The sequence below is a fragment of the Pleurodeles waltl genome, chromosome 3_1, assembly GCF_031143425.1.
Source record: "Pleurodeles waltl isolate 20211129_DDA chromosome 3_1, aPleWal1.hap1.20221129, whole genome shotgun sequence".
NCBI lineage: Eukaryota > Metazoa > Chordata > Amphibia > Caudata > Salamandridae > Pleurodeles > Pleurodeles waltl.
This window is the reverse complement of record NC_090440.1, coordinates 1,714,364,423-1,714,392,159: the sequence shown is the minus strand read 5'-3', so window position 1 is coordinate 1,714,392,159 and position 27,737 is coordinate 1,714,364,423. Positions and strand designations below refer to the sequence as shown.

At 43.6% G+C, this 27,737-nt stretch overlaps 1 protein-coding gene across 1 annotated transcript in view; it reads right to left on the bottom strand.

Moving 5' to 3' along the window:
- The window catches only part of RAMP1 (receptor activity modifying protein 1), a 482,304-nt gene that overhangs the window by 434,496 nt on the left and 20,071 nt on the right, over positions 1-27,737 (bottom strand). The window lies entirely within an intron of this gene.

The following is a 27,737-nucleotide window of genomic DNA, read 5'->3' as shown; positions in this document are numbered from 1 at the left end:
AGTGGGCTTTACAAAAACATAACATAACATAGAGGCCAGCTCCGGTAAGACTACTGAGGGGGTTTCTGCACCTACTGCTCAGAGTGAATCTCTCTGCCGGTCAAAAAGCACAATATTATTGAAACCGTTCTATTGCCCACTATGCGTTCTATTCACAAATGAGTACAATTCAAACTCCTTATCCACACATTAAAGGAACTACATAACACTGGTCCAGCAATACCTCAACAATTGCATCTTCTTTCACAAATTTTCCAGCATTCTCGCTCGGCTGGACTCCTGCTTGCAAAAATCCCATGCATACAGAAAACCAGATCTAGCAGTCGAGCCTTCCCCTACCTCGCTCCTAAAGCGTGGAGCGACCTGCTGCTACACATAAAAACCTCTACTTCACTTCTGGAATCCAGCAAGAAGGTGAAGACCTGGCTTTTTGAGTAGTCCCATTAGGCCCTAGGTGTGCCTAGACTCACATCTGCTAAGCGCCAGAATATCCCCCCAAGTGATAGTGAGCTCAGCATGGCTGCATAATAACAACATAACATGACAACACTATGCCCTCTGCACGTCACAAAGCCCAACCAAAGAGACATGGCTTAGCAGGTTTACTCCAGCTGCTGTGCAGATGTGTGTCAGTAATTCCAGCACATAAAGACCAGTGACACTACTCCTGTGTTACTGTGCCTCTTGAAGGAATCTGTGCTTCTTTGGAAGCCCACAGGCTTAGTTTACTCCCCAGCAGAGCTGACATAGGTTTTCAAACCTAATTTTCTGACCTTGGTCGTTGCTATGTTACAATGCATCTATTCTGCTTTGTTATTTGTCAAAATTGAGAGTGCTTAGAAACAAACTAGATGTAAGTTTAAAGTGCAGCCTGGTTTGGCTTAGAAGCCAGTGCATGAGCAGAACCCTGAAAATAATTGCCATGTAAATCATTCAAAAACGTCATTTTTAACATGTGAACGTGTTTCTGCTGAAAGCAAAAGATATCACTGGGTTAAGAGTTACCATGAATTTAGAAATAATCCTGTATCTCGCTATTACAACAATACCATTAGTGAACTAAGAGGCTAATCAGTTATGTGCACCATACATGTCGGCTAGATTATATAGAGCAACAATATAGTCTAGTAAATCAAACACAGTAGGCTTTTGTATAGCGCACATCCCAGATCTCTCATCCGTGATAATAAAAAAAGAAACCTCAGTGAAATAAATATGTGACTAGGATCATACTTTATCGTTAAGCAGGAAAGCCAAGATTGATCAGTTTTTCTGTTTTGACTTTGTCCAACTTACCTTCTAAATTGGTGTCTCTTTCTCTCTCCTGTTTTTTAATATCACATATTAACTGTGTTGTCTTGAATTCTTGGAGCATAAGGTTAAAGCATGAGTGGCGCTGTGTCGGTCAGAAGCCAATGAAAGCTCTGCTTGTTTTGGGCTCCAGAGTCCAAGAGGACCCTGTGCAACGGCTAGGAATCTGGCTCGAGCTTTAAGTGGGTCTCCCACCTCTACACAGTCATCAATTTAGTTTCTAGACCACGATGAGACAGTAATTAGTGTCGGAGCAATGTTGGAGCCAGGACTAGTGCCACACCAAGGCCACTGCAGGAAGCTGGGTTACAGAACCACCACAAATGGCCACAAGAAGGTGCTAAATTGCAAGAAATATAGGATCCGCTTTATGGGTAAGCTGCCTCATAGTGGTTTAGCCACAAAATTATTTTCATACCTATTTAACTTTGAACAGCTGGTCCCATACATGCATATGAATGTGTACATCTCCATGTGTAGGTTTTCACCACCTTTAGTTTCCTCTTGAAAAAAGGAATGCATGTGTGAGTTCTGGATTTGAGTAGTGACAGAGGCAGGGGGAGGCAAAACTGTGTTGGGTAGAGGTTTACAAACTATCTCTCTCCTGCTCATACCTGCGGACAGACTCCACAGCTAGAGGAAAGAACACAAGGAGGAAGAAAAGCAGAGTGTTCAGACCTATTGGTCAAATTGCTCATTGACAGATTTGTCTATATCAGCCATTTCAAATGTCCTACACTAGACCACACCAAAGCATCAAAAGCACATCTGTTGCACAAGTAGCTGCTCTACATATTTGTTTGCTATGAATATGCCTGGACTATGCCACAGATGTTGCCTTCGATATGCCTGCATGTGCATTGGCAGGGACAGATCGAAAAGGATACCCAATGAGATACACAGAATGTAATCCATCTGGCAGTGGTAGATTTGACTTCATGTTATGAAACACCACCAATTCAGAGGAGTGACGCACCAGACATGACAGGGAAAGGTTAAGGCTTTTGGCACATGGTGGTTTCTATCAGTACATTACATCATGGTACTAGGCCGGCAAGGGTGAACTTGGGCCCTGGTGACTTGAGTACAGATCCTTGCTCTCCAGGCTTCCATAGGAATCCATGCCAACTCCATGATTTTTTAACTGGACATCAGTGATACTGCCAAAATGCTAACAGTATGCAATTTGAATACTCCTAGAATGGTTAAACCACCCATTACTGTATTATACGATACAGAGCATATCAAACCTGTGATTGCATACTGATTGTTTCACAAACTGGATGATAACTCAAGTGTCGGCAATTGGTCCTAGGCAATATATTATGCAGCGGTGCCCTGGGGATGTCAAATTAAACTCAAAGGCTGAGCATCAACTTATGCTAGACTTCATAATATCTTAAGGTTGCTCACAAACTCCAGCCTAATCAAGCCTGTTGATGGGTGCACTCAAGGCTGGACTGGCCGTACCGGGCATAAGCTGTTTCCCCTGGAGGCTGGAAAGGTGGGAGGGGCTCTTTTGGTACTGGGAGGCCGGTTTTGTAGGAGTGCTGCAGTTTTAAACATACTGCAGAGTTCCTTGTATATCCAACAGTTTTCAGGCAACAATAACAGTGCCAAGATAATTCTGGTGATTAAAGAACCTGCTGGAGAGAGTCTGGAGTTTTGTCTAGTGGCAGTTTTGACTCATTTAAGGTAGCACAGAGGGTTAATATGCTTGTTGCAAAAAACGTGTTCCTTGCAGATCACAAAACAGTATTTTTATGTGCAATACTCAGTGAGATACTGCTTTTGTCATGGAGATCCCTTTGTTACTGTGCAGTTAATAAGTTACAATCATAATCTAGCACAGTGAGCTATGAACTGCCATCAAAGAGCTGCATGCAAACTGCATAATAGAGGTTAGAAAGTTATGTTTTTTCTCTCTCTTTGATTATTCTAATTTTGCTAAAAAGGTTTTTTTTGGGTAGAAATAAATTTTTATTAGTAAAGGCAGCCCTAACGACTGTTGCGCTCTGAATACTGAGTTTATGCTTCCCCAGACCAAGCTCTCTAAAAGATGCCTACCAATATGTATGGCATGTGAATCCTTCACCTTGCAGTCCCCTTTGTCTTATGTAACCTTTTTAATTCACCGATTTACACACATATGGTTCATTATCTCTGTATGTGTGTGTGATGTAAAATGCTCCAACACCCTAAGCTAGTAAGACAGATGGTATAAAATGAAATACACATGAGAGAGAGGCTATGGAGAGATGAGAGGCACTGTTGGAGTGTGATGGTGAGGGACTCATTGAAGAGCCCCAATAAAGATTGCTGTATCCTGGTGCACTGTAAGGTCATAATTTACTATGCTTTAAAAACTACTTAAATTTAATATTTAATTAAAAATGTGTTGTAAAATGCACTGTTTTTAAAAAATGTCCCCAAATGTTCTTGAGGGGGAAAACCCCCACGTTTGATTACAGTGGTCAGGTTCACTTGCTATGCAACCTATGATGGCTGGTCTGACAACATTTGCCAGGGCTGCTTTGGGTTTCTAGATCGGCCCTGGGTGCACTTACCAGGATCGACAAGCGTTACTAGGTTTAGTCAACAATTTTGGTAAACAGCATATGATGGAAATATAGCAGAAGTGTTACCTTATGGTACTCCATTGGGGCTTCCTTACCTGCAAAAGAACATTGATTGTATTGTGGGCCCTCTGAGGAGGAAAGTCTAGGGAGGGAAGTTCTCTATGCCACTTCAGGCAATTTGTCTCGATTTGAGCTGGCGCTCAAGTAGGCCAACATCACTGATAGCTGCTGTATGTTTGAAGTCTCAGGAGCTCTTCAGAATCCAATAGCTTTTTTGAATAACTACTATTTAACTAATCTGCAGAAGAAGACAATTGAACACTTAAGAGCTTTTATAAAACTTGGTGTGATTTTAGGAATGAATAGAAGTTTCTTCATTGCAAAGTGGAAATCTAAATGCAAAGACCTTTTATACCTATGGCCTGCAGTGTTTTCCCAAACTTCTAACTATAATAATTCAGAATGTAATAAAGTATTGATTTCTATTGACAAGGGTGGGGGGAGCATCAGAAGAGGATTTGCCTCTCATGAGTTAGGGACACTCCCCATACTCAACAATGGTAATAAATAGCACACTGCATTCTGCATATCTGCATACACAGACCATGTGCTTGTCAGTATGCAGGAACTGCATCACCCTGTGTTTTAAGCTCTTGGATTTTTTGGTACTTTCAGTGAGATGAAAAAGATGGGGGTTGTTTAAAGGGGGCATGGTCAAAGTAGTATAAGTATGTACCCTTTCCCAGAGGCGTGACCTCTGTAAGTAAGGGTTTGGCTTAAAATATGTAAACTAAAACCCTATGCTTCACAAAAGGTGCCAACTGACTAGTATTTGAGTTCCTCGTTATAAGCTTTCAGTTATTGCATTCAAGCATTGAACGCAGTAACTGACATGTATCTAAAACAAGGCAGGCCCACTGGCTTTGCCAATGTATGACAGCAGTATCAGATAAATGAGGGAACACTGATGATACTGTAGTGAATAATTAAAATTGAAAATATTTCAATTCCAATATTTCAATACCTTGAAACTGAATTAAAAAGGGATTGTGGTCTTCAGAGTGTCACAATCAATTCTGTACTGTTCTTTACACCACTTTCCTCTGCAGCTTCTCTCTGAGAGGCTTACATCCTTTTTCTCACCGTGCTTGTCTGAAATCCTCCCTTTGCATATATCACACCTCATCTCTTTCCTCTTTCACACTCACTTTTCACTAAAACCCTCTGCACATTATTTCTTGCATCTCGTTCACTTCACCATTTCCCCCGCACACAAACTCAAGGCACTGATTAATCCATAAACACTAAGGGCCTTATTACGATCTTGACGGAGGGGTTTCCTCCATCACAAATGTGGCGGATATCCTGTTCACCGTATTATGATTCCATTATATTAAATGAGGGTCACAATACTGCGGACGGAATATACGTCACATTTGTGATGGAGGAAACTCCTCCGTCAAGGTCGTAATACGGCCCTAAATGTTCTTTTACTTTTCCCTTGTCAATGTTTCAACAGCTATGAACCTCCATTACCTACTTTTGCATATATTCACAATTGCATTTGACATGTCACCATTGCTCTGTGAGCACTGCAGAGGGGCCAAGGAATTGGATGAGCAGGTATCCTAAACACCTTTATGACCCACTGACAGGCTCTGTGAGGCCCTGCAGTGCCCTCAGCCTCAACTACAGAGCTCTCAAACGTGTCCCTTTATAAACACCCATCCACAACCTAAACTCACAAAGTACCAACAGGCGACCGAGTTCTCAGTAAGCACAATACAATATGAATAAAGTACATTTTTAAAAAACTACAGAAAAACAGCATCCTGGTAGAAGCAATTAATCTTAGGGAAGTAAATTAAGTAAAACCTGTGAAATGTAAACAAACAGGAACAACTTCACTGACAAGGATTACATTAATGGTTTTACAGTCATGGCTGAGATAACAATTCTGAGAAATCAATCTGCTTTACCTGTAAAGTTAATGGCGTTAATTTAGTGCCGGACGGGGACCAGTACCAAAGTATTTAATTGCTGCCTACTCTTAGGCCCAGAATGATCCACTTACAGCCCTGGCACAGGGCTATGTTTTTTACTTTTCAAAGCTTTGTATGCAAAAATTCTGCATGCATTGTCAGAATGTCAGATGTATCTGCCTATGAGTTATTACACTAATTACCATGCATATGCCACTTTCTAATAAGTGGTTATTACTGCCCACAGTAACCCTTTTGAGCAAATTTAAATAACAAAAAAATTAGGGAAAACAGTAGGGATCTACAGTAATGCTTGTGGTCTGCATGCAGCTCCTTGATGCAGCGTTATAACTCAATAAGGTATATGCCAAGGATTTTACCTTGTGACCTGCAGGTAACACTAGGATCCTTGCAAGATAACAGTTACCAACCGAGGTCTCTACATGCAAAATACAAATCTGTGATCTGCAATTTGTCTGCTGTGCTTTGCAGTAGGGGCACTGACCCTCTCTACTACATGATGAGCTAAACATGTGACTGGACTGCACACTGACCTATCCAACTCGGTTATTTACCATTTCAAAGCACCACTGTACCCTGCAAGTTGCTGAGAACACAGGGGTCTATGTACCAGGTACCTTAACCTCATAAGATATTTTAAAATGCAGCAGGTGGCTCTGACCAATTAAGTAAGACAAATGAGAATCACTGTCACATTTGTCTTGCCACTTGTTGAGGCAGAGTTTTTAAAAATTAATGCATTAATTCAGGCTTTGCTGTTTGTGACTCCGCCCACTTTCTGCTGTCTACCATTGGCCCTGGCCTGTTCCATATTTAAAAAATTGTGTTAGCATCAGGAGTGCCCATTTTCAAAATACATTTGACTCTTTCAAGGTAAACTTGCGGCATAATTTGTTATCAAAGCTGATGATACTTTCATAAAGACATTGACATAACTCCTGATTTAAGGCCTGCATTATAACTGTAGCATATCAACTGTTATCTTGATTCCCATCAATGAAATCAATTGGTCTTAAGGACTTGATCATCTTTATATCCTCTTGGTGGTGATGGAAGTTTCAGTAAGCAGACTACACTCTGTGGCTTTTTCCTAGCTGAGGGCTCTGTGAGAATGGGCCTTGCAACATTCTCCAATACCAAAGGTGTCCACTGTAGGTCCATGAAGGCCTGTCCTCTGCCACAAATACACAATAACCACAGGAGATACATTTTCAGGTAATTTATCTAAATGGAACTCATTTACATACTCAGTGCTAATCCTGAAATTCACCTCAGACACAACCCTCTTGGAATTAGGTTGGACACCCCTGTTCAACATTTTATAGCTGTTTTCTGGGTTTTCATTATTATTATGCACTTCGTACTTTAGGGTTTGATTTTGGGAGAGTCCCTTTAGTAATGAGTCTTCATGGAGTACATTATGGTGTGTTGTGAAGAACAATCTCAGTGTTGTATATTTGGCGTTCACAAAGGCAGTGGTTACATAGCAGAATATAAAGACAGTTTTTAAATTACTTCACAGGGAAATTGAAGATCAAATCGACAATGGTACTGGACAATAAATAGGAATGGGGCCTGGGTGACAGTAATTAAAGTCACGGATTCCAAGTGGTATGCGGGGAGTGGTGGAGTTCTCATGGACTTGATACTGGATCCCATGCATGTGGTATTGGCTGACACACACAAGAACGAGAAGGGAAATGTTTCCTCCCTCTTGACTGCCCAGAAGGGAGTAGGGTACATGTGGATGAGCCAAGATTACATCAACACACGGTGGTCAGTAGAAAGACGTTTATTTGAAAAGAGAAAAAATAAATACATTAATTTCACTAAGGTACAATAAAGTTCAAATGTCAATGATCGGAATATTTATTCCTTCATAAAGAACATCACTCGCTGGGAAAGCATGGTTCCAAATCCAGGCTGTTAATCTCAGTTCAAGAGCAGTAGGGGTGAGGCTTCCATAGCCTTCTCTTCAGGCTAGAACATCCTCCACAGAGCCCACAAACGAGGGATGCAGTTTTATAATCCCTCTTCCCACTTGGGCCAGCCAAACTCATTAAACGCAACATGAAATCCTGAAGCATGTAAGGGGGAGGGGAATCAGTCACAGAGGTTTCCATCGAATGCCCCCTTCTCTTCCTACCTCTAATACTTCTTCTTTCCTAGTAGGCCCTGTCTATCTTCCCATCCCCCTACCCACTTGCCTACAAGACAGAAAATAATCAGTGATGGATGGCTCCAGGTTCAAGTGACCCTCCACCCGACCTACCCTGCCTTTACCTATACCCTATTGGTGAATGGCATGGTGGGCCTGGTCCTCATCGTTGTTGGTCTTCTCGGATAGGTGAACACTTTGCCCACTTTATAAAAGTGACCCGCCCTCCTTTTATTGTGAATAAACTCACATGACAGATGGCATTCTGAGGCAGCCCTGAACTCGTTGTCTCTTCTCCCTCCTACCTGCCCTCCTCCCAGTGGACAATCAATAGAAGTAGAGTCTCGGCTTCGTAAGGCCTACAGGTAATGACAAGGATGGGGGTTTTGTGAGTGACTCTCAGAGGGATAACTGATGCCTGCACTGGAGTTGTCTGGCAACTCTTTGAGGTGCCTGGGCTGGTCATCTATGGTCAACTCCTGCCAAACAATATGAGTCCCCATACCATCTGCAAAGGGCACTATGTAATCAGTGTACTACTTGGTGGGTAGCGGTGGGGGCAACTCTAAGGAATTATTTAAGAATTTAATACAGGATCAGCTTTTACTAGATTACAATATACAAACATTAATAATAGATGTGGAAACGTTAAAAAGTGCACACAAATGGCAGATTATGATTTATAAGTATAAACAATGCAGTATGATTTATTATGCCATAATAATGCGCATGCCTCCTACACAGTGCTTAATTTGTGTTGGTAGAGGCTGGTGAAGAACTAAATGAGAACAGCAGGAGCAACAGGGAGCTGGACACCAAAGGAGGAGCTTGGGGGGGATCAAATGAGAGGCTTAGCGGCAGCAAAACTGAGACTGCAGGATAGGGATGTGAGTGCAAAAAAGCACTTGGAGGAGAAGGCAAGAAAACACATGCACTCCCATGGAGTGCTGAAAGAAAATACAAAAAGTAGTTCCTTGATATGGTGCAAAGGTTGGAAACAAGTCAACCAATTAAAAGTGTGACAAAGACGTTGTGCTCCAGGGAAGGGACAGATGCAAGAAGAGGAAGGAAAGCCATTGAATAACATACAAGCAAATACAACTGACAAGAAATCCAACGGCTGACACAAACCCCACTGTAAGCATTGTCCACAAAAGGTCTTTCAATACAGACAGCAAAAATCTGTCTGTTGACAAATTTACAAAGAAGAAAGAAGAAGAGCGACATAAATAGGCAAGACATGTAGGGTGGTAAAAGTAAGAGTTATGATGTAGAACTAAAACCAGGCAGGCTTGATATTTGGTAAATCTAGTATAAGAAAACCTTTATTCTTCTGCATTTGGTTACACTGCCCCTATATATTAAATCAGGTGATTTGGACCGCAGGAGAAAAGAAATGACCTATGACTTTTGAAAGCAAGAAGTTAAACATAAGTAATGTATATCTTAAAGTGTAGAATAGATTTTGTGGTGGCTCTAGGTGTGTTCTAAGCCTTTGATGTTTTATGCGAACGCAGTCAGGTTACACAATGCTGTTGTATGTATGTATTTAAAGATATCTGTGGAGCCCAAACCTAGCTAGACAGCAAAAAAGTGCAGGACAAAGGGGGGAGATAAGTTATGATTCAGGACCAATTACAAGGAGGAAGTGGGCGGTAGTGGGCAGTGATTCCTATTGTGTGCAGATGTTGTGGTCTCTGTAGAGCAGGGTTTTGAGCTCCTTTGTGAATTGCAGAAAGGTTGAGTTAGTTATCACGCTCGTGGGGATATTGTTTGAGATCTTTGAGCACAGATGATGGCAAAGGTTTGACCCTGGCTTTGCCTTTTAGAAGTTTTTCTTTGCAAGTTCGAGATATTTAATTTCACTGTCAGGTACGGGTGGGTATCGGTTCTGGTGGCCTTGTATGTTATGCTGCTTATGTTGAACATGATGAGGGTTTGGAGTGGAGACCACTGTAGTTTCTTCAGGGATGCGTGCTGTGGTTGAACTTCTTTAGACCTTGCTGTGACATTGCTATCTATACAGAGAGAGAGATGAATTCTATTTTAAACTGGCACAGAAGGTAAAGATAAATATGCAATTTACCACTGTACAATACAATTTTGGAAACCTCACAAGATAAACAATGTAGTAAAGAGGATAAACTATATTGGAAATCAGGAAAAGCACAATGACAAGCATCAGAATTATTAAAGGGATGGAAGACGAGTTGTGAGGACGCTAACCCAATTGGTTTTATTTTCTTCATAGGAAAGCAGGCGAATTGGATTAGCTTGTGTAAGTACATAAATGGGTCCTATCGGGCTTGGCAGAACAGAGCCCTCGAGGGCACTCATTGGAGCCGGAGGAAAGGAGACTCAACCTTCTGGCACAAATAATTACCTTATACAGTCAAACTATTTAAGATCTGCAGTAGACTCCATGCAGATATGGCCCTTGCAGCCTCGGGAAATGTTTTCAGGTCCTGGCTGGGCATACAGCAGAATGGCTTGTTCTTGCCCAGCCAAAGCCAACAAAACTATCTGTGTGAATGTTTGGGAGCGACAACAGACTAAGGGCCTTATTTAGAGTTTGGAGGGCTGGGACTCCATCACAAACTTAAAAATATCTCTCCTGCTTTATTACAAGTGTGTTATATGCCAGTCATGTTTGTGCCAGAGTGCCCATTCGCTAGATGCTAAATCAGGCCCGTAGGCTTGTTCATGATTAGTTCACAACATAGAATTGTTTATTTACAATGGGCCGATTTGAATAGAATTACGGTCATACCAAAAAGGTTGATTTGGATATAGGCAGGAGAGAAGTGATCTATGAGTTTTGAAAGCAATTAGTAAACATGTTGTTTGCAGTTGTATGTAGCGCGAGCAGGTGCCTTACTTTGAGTACCAGTTGCATCACACAATGACACGTTATTTTTTTGATAGCACGGGCAGATTGGATGAGTTGCCCAGAATCACAGGATGCTGAGCCGATACCGAGACTCGAGCCTGCTTCCCCAGCGCCAAGGTCGGCAGCTCTGGCTGGTACGACCGATCCCCGCCCCTGTTGACGTTCAGTTGAGGCATTGCCACTTCAAACGTTGTTAGAATGCTACGTGTACGTCACGGGGTCTCTTGGTGAGGGCTCCAAACTCGAATCAGTCAATGACTGGAATCGAGAGCGATCAGCAAAGGGACGTTGTGTGCTTGCTGTTTCTCCAACTTGTAATTAAAACCGAAAAAACACACCTACTGTCTCATGCCCTGCTGTGGCCCAGGAGGTTCCTAACTCACCAGTGATTGGCAAAACCTAGATACTGGGTGCACATGCCCGGTCTAGCTTCATTATGTGACCCCTGGAATTAATGGACAGAGATACAGGGGCCGGAGAAACCGAATCTAGTTGGGATCTTCGCCTCTAATTCCAGGCTTCACGCGCTAAAGTCCCAGGAATGGGGAATAACATGTAGACCTGGCCGTGCCTGTATATTTACTGCATGCAGAGTTCCGATTGCGGGGATTTTACTGTAGATATGTTCTATGTGCAGTTGAAGAACGCCCCCAGGCGCACATGTTGTTTTACTAGGTGTGGAAATGTACCCGGCAAAATGGGGCCTCGTGTCCCACTCTCATTTCAGGTGCGGGAACAAATGTCACTTAGAACTGGTGGGGTCAAATGTCCTGGGAATAAAGCTCCGGCCAAAAAGGAATAGGGGGCTTCAGTGGGCGTGACTGGTGCAGACCGGAAATGTGCACCTGGTTACAGAAATATGTAATTCCAGCAGCGTGAAGTGCAGCCCAGCTGTTTGAAACAGCTGGTGGGCCTAACAATGCAGGATGAGGACCCGGCCTCAGTTTCAAGTAGGAGGAAGGATCTCCCAACAGGCAGCTGCAGGGACTGACTGCACTCGACCATTGTGTGATGCTGGGGGATCTCCGTGTGACCCCTAAACCTTGCTCCTGAAGTGTGCCCTTAGGGAACGCACTGGCTTCGTATGTGGTGCACAGACAGCCACACAATGGTCTGTGGCTTGTCTGCAATACCAGTGTCCCGAGAAACAAAAGCTGGTCCAATCACCTGTTGCTCTTCCAGGGTACCATTTGGGAAGTTATTTTCTGTTCTTCATTCTCTCCATCGCAGCTGAGCCTTTTTATTTTACGTATAAATTCATTTGATAGCAATCACAGTTGTGGTTTTAACTGCACATCTAATGTTCTGCACCCATGCCAGTACAGTGAAGCTTGCGTTGCTGTTTGTCAATTATAGGTACATAAAAGAGCAATTGTTTTGCCACCCAGGAGTGCATGAAAAACAGTCCCTGCCACAACAAGGCATCTCATGTCTGCACTGCAGGAGTAGGAGGGAACGTGAGGCAACAACAAGCGGTGCGGTCTAAAAGCAGGTTTACTACCTTGTTATGTTCCATTGCAACAACAAGCCTGTGCTGTGAAGGTATGAACATCATCATCCTCAAAACAGCCATTCCAAAACCCCTACGGGACAGCTGAAGGAATGTGACTCTGCCATATCCTCCTCATTACAGTGCAAGCCACAACTCAGAATCAGGCTCTCAGGGCCTGTTTCAAACCTGTGCAAAGTCATTAAGTGGATGATGTACTGGAGAACTGATCCATCCTCGGGTTCCTAGGCACTATTTCAGGACACATGGTGGAAAAGATGTTGGATGCAGTTGATCTTTTTGGGATTTGTTGATTGAGGTGCAAGAGATTCAGAGATATGCTCTGAACGTGATGCACTGTAAGTTGCTCTGTATAAGCATGAAGTGTGATAGACTCCATTGTGTATGTAGATACCTACCATCATTTCTAGGGGCTTAATTATGAGGCAGTCGTTTTCTTCCCGAACCATGCATAAACACTTGTATTGAGTTGTGTTAACGCATCTGATAATTATTGAATGCATTAAATCCCTCAACCTTTCATTACATTTCAGCAAGTCAAACCTTTCTAAATTTAAGAGAGGAAAACCATACTGTAATTACTGTTTCATGTGGATTTTGGTACTCTACACAAAAATATGCATGCTATTCCCCAGAAGCTTGTAATAGGTGCAACGTATCGCACCCGACAAATAATGAACTCCATGGTATTGTTCTTTACTGGGCACAATAAATGGCACTTGTGCTCTTAATCAGGCCCTATAAGGGTTCTCAGAGATAAAATAGTATTTACAAATAATAAGCCATCAAAGCATGAATGCACCTTCATGTCATGGGTGGACGTGTGATATCAGTAGTTGAGGAGATTTTCAAGTGAAGGGCATCTACAGCATACTGTCACCAAGATGTTTGAGGCAGAGACCCAGGAAAGTATGTGGTATCTGTGTCACATTGCCCAGGCTGTTCCTTTGTGGTAATGTACCAAAATATCATAAGTAAAATATCATCTGATAGAAACATTGTGTGCTAAGTATCATTTACAAAAATATCACCCCCTGGAATTAATACCAGAAAATCTACACCCAATAAGATGATCATGCTTAAACGATCTTTAAGACCTAATTATTCTGTTGGATGATACTTTTGCTAACCATCACCCTGACATGCAATCACCCCTATCAGCCAAACTGGAAGAGTTCATCAGGGACTGAATTGGGAGGCATAAAATGTATTAATCTAGTTCCACAATTGGGAATTATGTTTTTTTGCAACATGGAGGTGGGACCAGCAATCGGAAAACAAAGTTAGAGAAACTAGAACCAGGAGAAAAAATGCAGAAGGGATGAGGGTAGAAAGGCACAAGGAGGCAGGAGGCGTGAATAGAAATCATGGAAGTGGAAAAAGGCGGATGTGGAGTTACAGCGCAGTAGTAGGGTGGGACCAGAAATCAGAGAAGAGGAGGGAGGTGGGCTTAGACACCAGGGAACGGGGGAGACCGACACTTAGTGAATCATTATACAAAACACCCGATTCTGGCAGCTCTTAATAAGAGTTTAGATATCACACTAGTGAAGAACCCATCTATGAGAGTTGCTCAGGAGGCTGCGAAAACAGTGCAGATGTGGGTCACAAGCAGCCTTAAGCTGCACAAGTGTAAGTGACAATAAGAGAATATTTTCCACTTGGGGAGTCCCGACTGGGATAGGCTACTGAAGCACTGCTCTCATTGCTCAGGATTTACACTGGAGATAATCCACGGTCTATGTGCACTTTGCACTGAAGGTCCATTGCACGCCTGCAGTGTGCTGCTGCAGGCCTCACTCTGGAAACCAATGAATGCAGAGAGGCGCCTGATTATCAGCACCTTTAGTAGAGCCCTTTGGCCTGACTGCCAGTGCACACCGAGGCTGGTGTGGGTGGAGAATGAGGGTGCGTGGGCACACAACTGGGCCCAAAAATTAGATGCGTGCTCGGCTCGTTTTTGGCTCCGCCCACAGGACCTTGGGATGGCCAGGCCTCTGGCTCGAACCTTCAGAGAAACCCCTCGGTTTAAAAACACCCACCTTCTTGATACTTGACCATTGGGTGACCACCAGTATAATGCAGTTTCTTTTTTAAAAACATTTCCAAATAGAAGAACAAAAAAAAACAAATTGTTTGTATTTAATTCACCAATGACCAAAAGCATATATTTAGTACAAGTTACACTCAGCTTGCAGTCATGTTCCACCTTAAATCCATTTCAGGACCCACTAGAACAATGGACATTTAAATTAACTACTGAATGTAAATTGTGACGTAAGGCAAAAATACATGTTTGCGTAGCGGGACCCCTACGTTAACAAATATTTATTTTATGTACATATCCTCCACCTACTGAGCTAGAAATCTTAAGCCGCTGCAAGACAATACTGCAGCCCTCTGCTAAAGCTAAACAATGTCACCAGCCATGCCCAGCATAGAAGCGTGGAAACAGAACAAGTCAGGTATCCTTGTGATGCAGAGCACAGTGTGGGATGGATGACATCAAGGCACCTGAGACTAGTGCCCATGAAAGGAGAAGCATTGAGGGAAACAGAAGCCATAGATTCAGTGTCAGTGCCAGCTGCTTACTCGGACTGCCTCTGCACAAGCTCCTCGCAGTCAGTCCCAGCAGGGACATCTGTCGGCGTGAGTAATGCATAAAACCTCAAAAATATTATAATAAATGCTAGCCGTCCATATAACCGAGTGCGTCACGCAATCAGCCCCTGCGTGTCCCAAATTGCTCACAATGCCTGCCTGTGCGCCCAGAATTATTCCCGATGCCAGCCCAGGTGCCCAAAGCTCCTCGCATTGTCTATTCATTCGCCAAGCGCCTTACACCGTCTGCCAGTTACAAAGGGTGGGCTATTTTACTTACATTAAGGCTGCTGCCAGAGGAAAGACCCTACATTAGTAATGATGGAAAAAATAGTACAATCCGGTTCTTTGGTGCAAGTGCAACTAGGACTTTCGAGGTATTGAAGAAATGCACATCTGAATGTCATTCAAGTGCCACTGCTAATCTGCACACAAGTAAAAAAATCCTCTGCACACATCACATTGTACATGCAGTCTGTCACCTAACACCGGTCTCATTGTAAGATTATGTAGGAAGAGCACCGATAATACACCCCCAAAGCATTGCCATTAAGGATGGCCCAAAAGCTCTGGCACTTCCAAATTGTCAGAATTTCCTCTACCATTTTTGCACCCTGGCCCGCCACCGAGTATTCATGCTGGACATCTGGCAAGTCCCTGCTGTGCCAGCTGCCTCACCTGGCCCTCAACCACTGCAACATTTCAACAACTGCCTTACTCCCCGTTCAGCGACTGCCAGGAGCCACAACTCTCGAGGAGGCGCTACACCTGCAAGCATGGGATAAACGGCCCAAAAATGTGACACGCTGGGTCTGTCCGCAGCCTCTATCACCGAACCCAACAACCATTCAAACCTATAGCAAGAAGACAAGGAGTACCAATCACATATTCCAAGTCAGGGATCCCAGGGGCACAGAATCTTTGAGACATTTGCTCCAAAAGCCCAAAACGTAAGATGGCTAGAAGGTACCCTATCCCTCTTCCTTCCACCTTCTTTTGTCCTCACCATAGATCCCCTTCCTGTGGCCCTCTGCTCTACCTCTACCACTTAAACTGTTTTACCTCTTCCCGTTCTGGTCACCATTATCTCTACCAAAGCGCACTCTGACATAGCTCAAATCAGGCTTAATCTCTCACCCATTATCCCCTTTCTCACCACACAACACAATTGCTACACATTCACTACAGTCAAACCAAAGACGCCCCCTGTCAGATTTTTAAAAGGCCCTCAAAACATCTTTTTTCCCGCCTAAATGCAAAAAGCCTAACTGACAGGCTTCTTCCCTGATCCCAGAAATTGCAGAGAACACTTTGCAGTATCAAAGTTGGGGCTGGTTGGTATCCCTATTCACTTTCATGAAGGATATTTGGTCTGAGACAGAAAATTGTGTCTCCAAATTCCCCTACCTAGGTTGGTAGAGCAGTGAAAGGCCAGCTCATAGTAGTGTTGCAATGGCTGAACAAGACATAGGTGAAGACACCTAGCATTACTGAAAATAATAAACTACTTGCCAAAATCAGGGTCCATTATCAATTGTCTAAAATGTCTGATAAAACTCCTGATTAACAAATCTGCAGCAGATATTAACAAGCCAGAAAACATATTCCCCATCAGTGGCCTATCCTTCCTTGCCATCCTAGTTGAAAACTGTGAAATTGGCCAGCTGAAATACCACCTTAAACCTAAGAAAATGACTACGCTTACACCACTCTAAAGCTAGCTGACAACATAATCATCATCTGTGGTAACTATTAAAAATGCCTCATGATACAACCAGGCTTGTCATCAGATTTTCACACTGAACCATGAAGGTCCCCTAAAACCTTTACATTAACAATGGGCCTAAAATTGCTGGGCTCTCACATGTGAAACAGGATTCGGTGAGTAAAAATAAGTGGTCCTCATGCAAGACACCTTAAACTGAGCATACCTTCGGTGTACAACACCAACAACACTGATGTTTAATGCTTACGTTGAGACAAAGGAATAGTCATGAAAGATCTAGACATGGATTTCATACGAGACACAGATGGCATAAAACGATATTTCAAAGTCTTTCATGACTGAAGGCCCATAATCCCAAGCAATTACATCCCCAAAATCCAACTGAGGAAGAGAAGCAGACACCAAAGACTGAATGACACAAAAACTGGATTCCTCTTCCTCTCTCCAAACTGAACAAACAAGACATGCCAGCTTAGCGATACCTATCTCAATGGTCCACATGAAAAGATCTTAGTCCCTAAGACAATCAAAGTAGCTACATTCCGAGTCTTTAAAATAGGAAAAAACCTTAAAACGGGGTCTATCCAAAAGTGCTCTTTCTAACTAAGACTTTCTTCCCCAAGGATGACCTAAGAACGGAACCCAAATCTCTGAAACATTTATGCATTGATTAAGGGGGACTCCTAACTAACCTCCTTAAATACTGACAGCACCAGTAAAGCAGTTCTGAATGCAGCAGCATTCTTTGTTATCAGCAAGGGGAAATGTGATGATGTCAGCTATCTGCTTTCCTCACTTTAATTGTTACAGCGGGGAGCAACATGCTTGGCATACAAGGCCATCACTTAAACTCACCTAAATACCTCATTAAAAATGGAGACCCCAGGCAGTACATAGAACTACTATACCTTCTCTGGAAAATCCTCTAAAACATGTAACACCATTCGATCGGAGAATGTCCACCTAGGGCTACCAATTGAAAAAACGCCTTATAAGTATAGCATAGTACAAAACAAAAGATGAAATGTGGTAATCATAAATTTTTAGCCCCAGCTAGTTATATATTTAAAGAAAGAGTATTTATTGTTAGACCTGATTTTGTACACGTAGTGTCATGGTTTGTCTCTATGTGAGATATATTTAGGGGCCTCCTCAGCCCAGAAAAAATGGAGCTCTTCTAATTCACATAATATCCACATTGGTGAATAGAAAAAAATGAGTGAGAGGAATTATTGGAGTCTACCATATATTCTGCCCTTGTCAACTAAATAACTAAATATGATAGACCAGGGATTCCTGAACTGGTGCTCTTCTCCTTAGTGAGAAAGCAAGTTTTACCTGAGAGATGAAGAAACCCTACCCTCAACTCTTGTTTAGAACTTGCTTCTTCATTAACAGGAACAGAAGTTCAGGAATCATATTGTGTAGTGCTTTAGATATCCCCATGGAGTGATGTCCTCCTGGACCGACTTCCTTTGCACTTTCAGACCCTGCACCTTCCAGTATCCTTAACACACCCCTGCCAAACAGCCCCCTGCAGGGATGGTACTCTCCCGCCCCACCCATTGCCACACAACACACTACGTACGGGCACCAAGCAGACTTCACGATTTCCCCACTTTTGAATCATTGTTCATGTGTTTGAACACAGGTACAAGCCACGTCGAGATATTATAGCCTGTATTGCTATGCTTAGTTGCTTCTCTGTACAAGTCATGGTGTATCACATTGTCATGCCCTCATATGCATATGGTACTGTTAATGTACCATGACTGAAACTTTAATAAAACACATAAAAAAAGCTACCCACATGGAACCTGGTTTGTAGAGCATCCTTATTGGTGATGTCGGGCTAACCCACCTACCAGAGTACTGGTAATCAGGGCCATGGAATCCAAACAGTCACAAACTGACCTCACTTCCTAGTATTTCATTTTGGACCTTGGAACACAATATCTGGGCAGTTGCTGAAACTATGCACATCCCAAGGGGGTTAGGGAACCCCCAACTTTTACTAGGGGATAGTCTTCCAACTAGAGGTGGAAAAGTGGCATGCAATGCTGGATAGGGGCAATTTGATAGTTGTCACAAAAATTCTGTTGTTGGTACAGAGGAGCATTCTGACAGGCAGAGACACCACTCCTGGGGTATCTCACATGCATTTGGGCTGTTGTTGTCATTGCTTTCTACTACCTCTTGATGTCTCCGGGGGGCTTCTAGGAGCTCTGGGTCAGGCTCCTCTTATTTCCATGAGCTAACTATGAGTTGGAAATCCATCTTAACATAACTAGAACTTCCAGACAACCGGCAGAGTAGAAGGATTATGGGCAGAGTTCAGACTCAGTCCCAGATTCAAATGTGCAGGAATAAACAACAGATGGTCGAAGCAGTGTTCAGTGTGGATCTTCCAAATGCTGCAGTGAAGCTCCACATGTTTATGCTCAATATATGGTGGTTTGGCCAGCTTTTATTTTACTCCATAACGCGCTGTTGGTGGAGCTGCTGGGGCGGGACCAGAGGCCCCTTTAAACATATTCACGCACCCGCTTGCCTCGCGGGATGCGCTGTTGGTGGAGCTGCTGGGGCGGGACCAGAGGCCCCTTTAAACATACTTGTGCGCCCGCTTGCCTCGCAGGACGTGCTGTTGGTGGAGCTGCTGGGGCGGGACCAGAGGGCCCTTTAAACATATTTGCGTGCCCGCTTGCCTCGCGGGACGCGCTGTTGATGGAGCTTCTGGGGCGGGACCAGAGGCCCCTTTAAACATATTCACGCACCCGCTTGCCTCGCAGGACGCACTGTTGGTGGAGCTGCTGGGGCTGGACCAGAGGCACCTTTAAACATATTCGCGCGCCCGCTTTGCGGGACGCGCCCGGGCAAAGCCCAGGCCAAGGGCGGGCCCGTCCTACACCCATCAGCGACCGGAGGAGGCCGGGCTGGGCCATATCTCTTTATCCCATCATTCTTGGGCCCAGCAACTTTAATCCAGATCGACAACAGCATGGTTTGGGGAGTTCTAAGTCTACTGCAGGTGAAGTGTCCCACTGTAGTGTGCTAGCAGGGCCCTAGCTGGTGGGAATAGAGGGGCTAGCCGTGTTTAAGCAGGAACCCGAGTGAGGAGATCGCAGAATAAGTGTGAAGTTGGTGGAAATAAGGGGAAAGGATGGGCAGACGGAAGGGGGCGGGAGCCCAGGATAAACATGGCAACAACAAAACCTTAGACGGATTTCTACAAAAGGCTGTTGGAGCATTAGAAAAAGAGATAGAAATGGTCCAGCGTCGCTCAACTTCCCCGATACTCTCGGCCCCTAGTTGTCAAGCCCTACAGCCACTACAGTTATAAGACTCACAGTCTGCATTGGTCATCCCTCCCACTATCCACCTCAGAAATTGTCAGGAACACTCAGTCAAAACTCTGGATGATTCCACTGCACTATCTGTATCGATGCTGCCAATTCTGGGCCCTTCCAAGGGTGGGTCCCAAACCATTGTAGATCCTAATAACAAAAGGAAAAGGAAACGAAGGGAGACTATTATAAGGAACAAACAAACTTGAATCTCGAGCTCCCCTAATCCGGGCCCTGTTTCTGGGAATGATGATACTACAAATCCCCAAGAAAGTGCCAATGGACGACCGGTAATTGACCATATAATGGAATCCATAAAAGAAGAGTTTACCAAGATGCTCCACCCTATAGCAGCTCGCCTCAAAGCGATTGAGGAGAAATTGGAAGGACTTATTAAGACCCAGCCGTTGGCCACTTCTCCCCAAGCAGACTTTCAATCTCATTCTCCCCCCTCCGACATGAGTCAACCTTGCGTCAATGATGGCAGACTTCCTGCACTAACGAGTAGGGGTTTTATGCTTCCCAAGAACCTTGAGGGAAATTCAACTGACAAAGAGGTTATTATCCCAAAGGATAAGGACTCCAAGGTCTCTGTCCCCCTTCCGAAAGGAACTGGAGGACTAGCTTCTTGTAATGACATAGCAATACAAGTTTGCACAGCTAATTCTGTCTATGAGCATCATCATTCAGGCTCCCTGGAGACGGTGCAGATTAACGGTGGGATTAGATCTAGAACTTTACACCTTCCACCGGAATCATGCCCATACATTCTTGTTATTACAAACGTTCCTGAACTTAAAACCAATATCCCGTAATCTTTTACCGAACTGAAAAACAAGGTTATACAATGGCTACATACATATGCTAGATTTGCATTTCATATGGTACCCTCGATACTGATGGTGAGGTGGGTGGGTTCGTTGGAGAAGCTCGGTATGGGGGACTGTATTGTCATTAATTTTAACTCACCTGCTCTTGTCCAGCAGCTCTCTTCAAATGCTCATAGACCCTATCCCTTGGCAGGGGAAGTTTCTCTGTGTAGAGTCCAAGTGTTCTACCCCCCAGCAGTTACAGCAGCCAACAGTGAGCCGCTAACGGCGCACAGAGGCTACCACTGTGCCCAACCACAGTCTGCCCCGGAGCTAGGCTGCAGACTCTCTTCATCTTCCCTCTCTGAGGTAGATTGACTCAGAGATGGACTAAGGGGAGCAGGAACGAGTAGCCCTGAGATTGAGCAGATTGCTTACCCAGTTCCTAGAGGCCTTATATCACTCATACCATCCACCCTGATAGATCCCTGTAATTTGGGAATTAGTGAGAATATCTTTTCAGGAGCCAGTGAGGAGGGGGGAACCCTGGCAATAAGCGCAGCCTGCAACCCTGGGTTTATTTCCCCTGCCAAGTCACTGGATATGAATATGATTGGCTCCGATCCTAGCGGGGTGAGTAATCTCCAGGGCAATAAAATAAAGGGTTATGCTAGCCCGAGTAGCCCAGTTAGGATCATGAGGGATATTAAGGGGCATATTTATACTCTGTTTGCGCCGGAATTGCGTCGGTTTTTTTTACGCAAATCCGACGCAAAGCTAACTCCATATTTATACTTTGGCGTTAGACCCGTCTAGCACCAAAGATCTTGGAGTTTGCGTCATTTTTTAGCGTGGACACCTACCTTGTGTTAATGGTATGCAAGGTAGGCGTTCCCGTCTAAAAAATGACTCCAAGGCATGTGCGCCTTATTTAAACTCCCGTGCAAAAATGACGCACGGGAGTGGGCGGGTCAAAAAAAATGACATCCAGCCGCTTTTACGTCATTTTTTAACGCCTGGTCAGGGCAGGCGTTAAGGGACCTGTGGGCTCGGAAGGAGCCCAGAGGTGCCCTCCCATGCCCCCAGGGACACCCCCTGCCACCCTTGCCCACCCCAAGAGGACGCCCAAGAATGGAGGGACCCATCCCAGGGAACTTAAGGTAAGTTCAGGTAAGTGTTTTTATTTTTATTTTTTTGTGGCATAGGGGGGCCTGATTTGTGCCCCCCTACATGCCACTATGCCCAATGACCATGCCCAGGGGACATAAGTCACTCATAATAGAGCGCAGTCCCCGGGCGAAGATTGGCAAGGAAAAACAATTGCATTAGATACTGTTCTTAGCTGGAACATAGCAGGGCTGGAGAACAAAATGCAAATTCCAGAATGGAGCCAATTCATAGACGAACATCAGATATGTCTTTTTCAAGAAACATGGGCATTGGGGCCTAAATATAGATCTGGCTTCAAAAGCTACTGGGTTGCAGTGTGTAAGGTGACCTCCGGGAGACCCTCGGGCAGGCTGCTCATATGGTTAAGCTGCTCTCTCAAGTGCCAGGTTGAAGTTGTAGATATGGGTTGCCCTGATTTACAGGCCTTAATAGTATCTACCCTTAAGGAGAGACCTCTTCTAATAATTAACATCTACAACAGGAGTGCGGGCAGTAATTATGAGTCTAACGCTCTTACCATATTGGATAGCTTTCTTCATAGCAATATTTCCTCCCATTTCATCTTAATTGTAGGGGACTTTAACATTACCTTTGAGCCCTATCATCTGGCCCAAGAATTATATAAAGAAGAGGATGCCTATTGGGGCATCCCCCAACTAGTGTCGAGTAAAAGACCCAGGATGAATAGAATAGCTCATCAAGTTGTAGACATTACACTAACACATGGTCTTTGAGCTTTCAATAGTCGCTCCCGCTCAGATGTTAACTCTCACCATACTTTTAGGCGTGGAGTTCACAGGAGTCAGATTGATTACATTTTATTTGACATCCGATTGTGGGTTCACATGATTGACATGAGGGTGCTAGATCACGAAGAAAGTGACCACGATCCACTGATTTTATCGACCAGGGGTCTGCTGCCTTCGCTTGAAGTTCCCCACCCCAAGGCACATGCACAACAGCTTGCTCTGACAAACAACAGATGTAATGTTAAATGGGAGTCTGTCAATACCTCTCTTGGTTCCCTTACATCAATATATAGTTTATTAGCAGACCAAATGGAGCATATGCTTTTGTATTCAGAGGACGGCGATGGGCTTTTAGCAGCTCATACTGAACTGTTTAACTCTTTAAAGTATTTTTTCACTAAAGGGATTGTTAGTAAATCTAGAAAGAAGCGCAGGGTGGTTTAGCAACACATGAAGGGAAGCCCAACATAAGTTATTGAGAGCCCTGAGAGGGGGTCACGCAGAGCATATAAAACAAGCAAGGAAGGATTACAAACAGGAATGTTGTAGGGCGTGCAGGAGCTGGGAGGAGTCTAGATGGGTAGCTATCCTGGAGACTGCAAAAGTAAATGATATTTCCAGGTTCTGGAAATTGATAGCAGATGACAGTGGAGACTCATCCCCCCTGCCTGGTACCTCAATCCTCTCCGCAGTGTGGGCTGAGCACTTTGGTCGATTATATGAAGAGACACCCAAAGCTACCTTTAGGAACCTTGATGACAGCTTGACTGCTGGGGCCACCCCAATTAAATTCACTCTAGCAGAAACTAAAGCTGCAATAATTTCATTGAATTGGGGAAAGGCCCCAGGTCCTGATAAGATCCCTGGTGACCTATACAAGACAAGACCTGACATATGGGCCCCTTACTTAAACCTAGTCTGCAATGCAGTTGCGGCAGGAGCTCCTGTCCCACGCTCTTGGAAAGGAGCCAAGATAGTCCACCTCTTCAAAAAAGGTAGTCCCAGTGACCCTGCCAACTCCCGTCTGATATGTTTACTTGACAACTCCCAAAAAATGTTTGCGAAGCAAGTTCTGTTCCATCTTGGCGAATGGATTTCAGAGTCCGAAGCTATCTCTGATCTAAAGGCAGGGTTTAGACCCACAGTTAGTACCATAGATCAAGCCCTGAGGTTCCTAGCAGTCAAATGGAAGAATGTGGACCGCGGGGGGGGAATCTGTATGTGGTTTTCATTGACCTCAGAGCTGCATTTGATTTGGTCCCCAGGAACTTGTTATGGTTGACACTATCCAATATGGGCGTTCCAAAAGGTCTTTTGAAACTCATTGTTCGATTGCACGAGAATACTTATGCACAAATAAGGTGTGGTAAGGATGGCAAGTTGACAGACCCAGTAGCCATCAAAAGAGGAGTCAGACAAGGTTGTGTTCTAGCCCCTACCCTCTTCCTCCTATACATAAACAATTGTATTCAATATTTAGAGAATTGCACCAATGACTCGCCCAAGCTGGCTGGGAAGAAAATACCGTGTCTGCTTTATGCGGATGACACTATCCTGCTAGCTAAATCACCAATGGGAATCCAAAATTTGGTTAATCAATTCTGTGTTTTCTGTAGAATTATGGGCTGGATGTTAATGTCAAGAAAACAAAATTTATGATATTTAGTGCCTCGAGAAAGAGATCATGTGCAAAAATAGTAATGCATTCAATTTCTCTGGAAAGAGTCTCAGAGAAGAGTCTCAGAGTATGATTATTTGGGCATTAGGCTAACGGATTCTGGCAGATGGGAGGCAGCTATCAGAAAAGGGGCACTCATTATAAGCCAAAGAGGTGGGGCACTAGAACGCAAGACCAGAGCTGCAGTGAGTCCCCCGTTGAATCCAATCTCTGAGATTTATAAAGTCCAAATCCGTGCTGCGGCCCTGTATGGAGCGGAACCCTGGGGTTCCTACAGACAACTGGATATTTTGTATCCAGGTTAGGGAAGGGCACACCTATGATCCCTCTCAGATTCGATCTAGGTTTAAATAGTATTAAAGACACAGCGGGTCTGAGACCGCTTTTATACTGGATTCGAATATGGAAAACTGATGAACTTGAACCATTTAGGGCGGCAATAAGAGATCTCATAACATCCCTGCAGGGTTGGGAAAAAATCCTATGGTTGAGGGAGATTAAATCCGCCTGGGATAAGTTAGGTTTTCCTCACTATTGGAAGTACCCCGAGTTGATCCCTGCTAAGGCTAGACAATTTGTTAAAGGGAGGTACTGGGGGAAAATTAACTATGAGCTTTTCCACAGCAATGGGGTAGGCCGGTTAACTGCAGAGTTTCTGCAGATTAAACATGAACCCCGGCCTGAGAATTACATGGACCTCCCTATACCTGCACATGCCCGCGCCTTATTCCTCCAGCTAAGATATGGCAGTTTACCTGTTAACAGTTTTACAGCCCATTGGTCGACAAGTAATCCCACGACTGATAGATGCATAAATTGTCACCGATGCAAGAAAACACCCGAGCATGTGTTGTTCTTCTGTCCCCTTTATAAGAGCCCTAGCGGGAGGTGGATCATCCCTTTGTACAAAGTTTTACTTTTGCAGGACCGAGCGAATGCTTTCAGAATATGCAAATATAACCCATCTACGCTGGTAGTAAGCTCAGTCACCAAATATCTGTCTGTAGCCTGGTCCATCCGTCATAGGTTCACCCTAGCTTCGGGGCTCTGAGTTGCATTGGTATTCTATAGCTTATGGATGGGGACTCCAACTAGATTTACTTGGACAAGTCTAGCAGATTTTAGGCTTTTGATGTGTCATGTATTTCAACTCTGATGGGGAATTTTACCTAAGCAGTGTGTGGATTTTAAATATCTCAGGTTCACTGGGGGGCTTTAGGATATGATTTTTGGAATGCATATTTTACCTTTAACTATTATTAACCCAAGGGTTCTGGTGATATTGCTAATCTTTGTATCTATAGTGCAGTTTAATTGGCATTGAATGCAGTCCAAAATTGTGGATTATTTTAATAATTGTTTACATAATTTAGCCACAAAAGTATTGTTTTAACAACCATTTCTATATTCTTATAGTACACCATATTGTATATTGCTGGTGTTTTAATTTTTCTTCTTCTTTTTATTAGGATCGTTTTTATGCGAGTAGCTATGGTTTTAATAGTTTTTATAGATGCATTTTTAGCTTAAATTGTATGGCATCTTTGAATGATGGACATGAGCTTTTATTATTGCTATGTATGATTGTTTTATTGTATTTTAATGGTCTAAATCTAGACTGAATAAACAATAATAATAAAAAAACTGCTGCAAAAGGGCTCACTCTGCTCCATACGAAAAGGGTTCAACATAACATGCCAACATACGCCACATCACATCCTATCCAATGGTAGAGGCAACATCCTGAACCAATGACCATAGCCGTGCTCCAACCACGTCCTTGCAGAAAGAGAGGCCCTAGTTGGAGTCTGTATTTGTTATACCGCTTGTTACATTATTTAACTGAGTTGCTTCACTTTGATTAACACGCAGTAACCGACAGTAGGTATCCACACTATCAACACTGGAACTAACCACGCATTCTCTATGAACATTTAGCATCTGCGGCTTACCTCTCCTGTTATATTAATGAACTACGTGTAGTTTTTAGTAGACCTGTATTTGATATCTATCTCTTGGTAAATAAAACAATGTATGTATCCATCTCACATTCCCTATTTTTTCCTGATGTGCTGTTCCACTCATAGGTTAAACGCGGCAATGATAAATCTGGTTATTGAAGACATTCAAGTGGACCTCGCATCCTGGATGTAGTGAGAGGTAGTCAGGTGTGAAGATTTCTTAGACGAAAATAGAACCACAATACATTCATCCATGTGACAACAATAAAGTATACCCAACAGTGTGGGATAGAATGTCTCTAAATGTGCCCGCGATTTTTTTCGGAAACTGATTTTGAAACGGAAACAACTGTCACATCAATCCCATACCAAGTCAACACCCATGAACGTGCTACTCGCGCACGATGCTAAATATAAGCAGCTCCAGATAACAGTGAAAGGTAATCAGTTATTACCTAGCCCACCATCACTAGTTTTACACTACTTCCTCTTGTCTTTTATGTCGACTTACCTATAGTTCGAACTGTTTAGGTTACCGTTTAACATGAGTTCCCACTAGCTTGAGCGCTGGAGTCTTGTCAGAATAAAAGTCAAGTAATAGTTGCTGAAGTAGAATGGGGAAGGTAATCGGGACACACCAGCTATCTGCTACATAATTTCAGAGGGAATAAAATTCATAACTCACTCATAGAGAATTCATATATTCAGAACTCCTACATACACAAGTAAGGAGTTCTACCTGTGTCAATAACTCAGAAGACAAATAAGGACTAAATTATACAGGCTAAACCTAGGTAATCGCATACTCTCTTTGCGTGACAGATTTTCCTGGAAGCCTGCATTGCTTGGTGACTTTCTTATAGGAAGTGTCAGCTTCTGGGTCAGGGTGGCTCTTCTATTACAAGACAAAGAAGTTGTGCCATGAGGGTCCGACAAGGTCCCCGAGGTGATGCAACCCTAAAGCTGAACTCCCTGATAGGTGATGGGTTGAGGCTAGAATTTTATTTTATTACTTGCATTTTGGAACACCCTGTCAAAGCCACACCACAACCCAGTCAGGAATCTCCTAAAAAATGAGCTAAATAAACGATGTACATCAGGGGTTTTGATCCAAGACTATCAGACAGAGGTAATCACATTTTACCTTATCTGTCTGGGCATGAACATCCCCTCACTCACTCTATCAGTCTGTACTCGTTTGTCTCTTCTGAAGCTCTAAAGTCATGGAAAGGTAACACATACCACTTT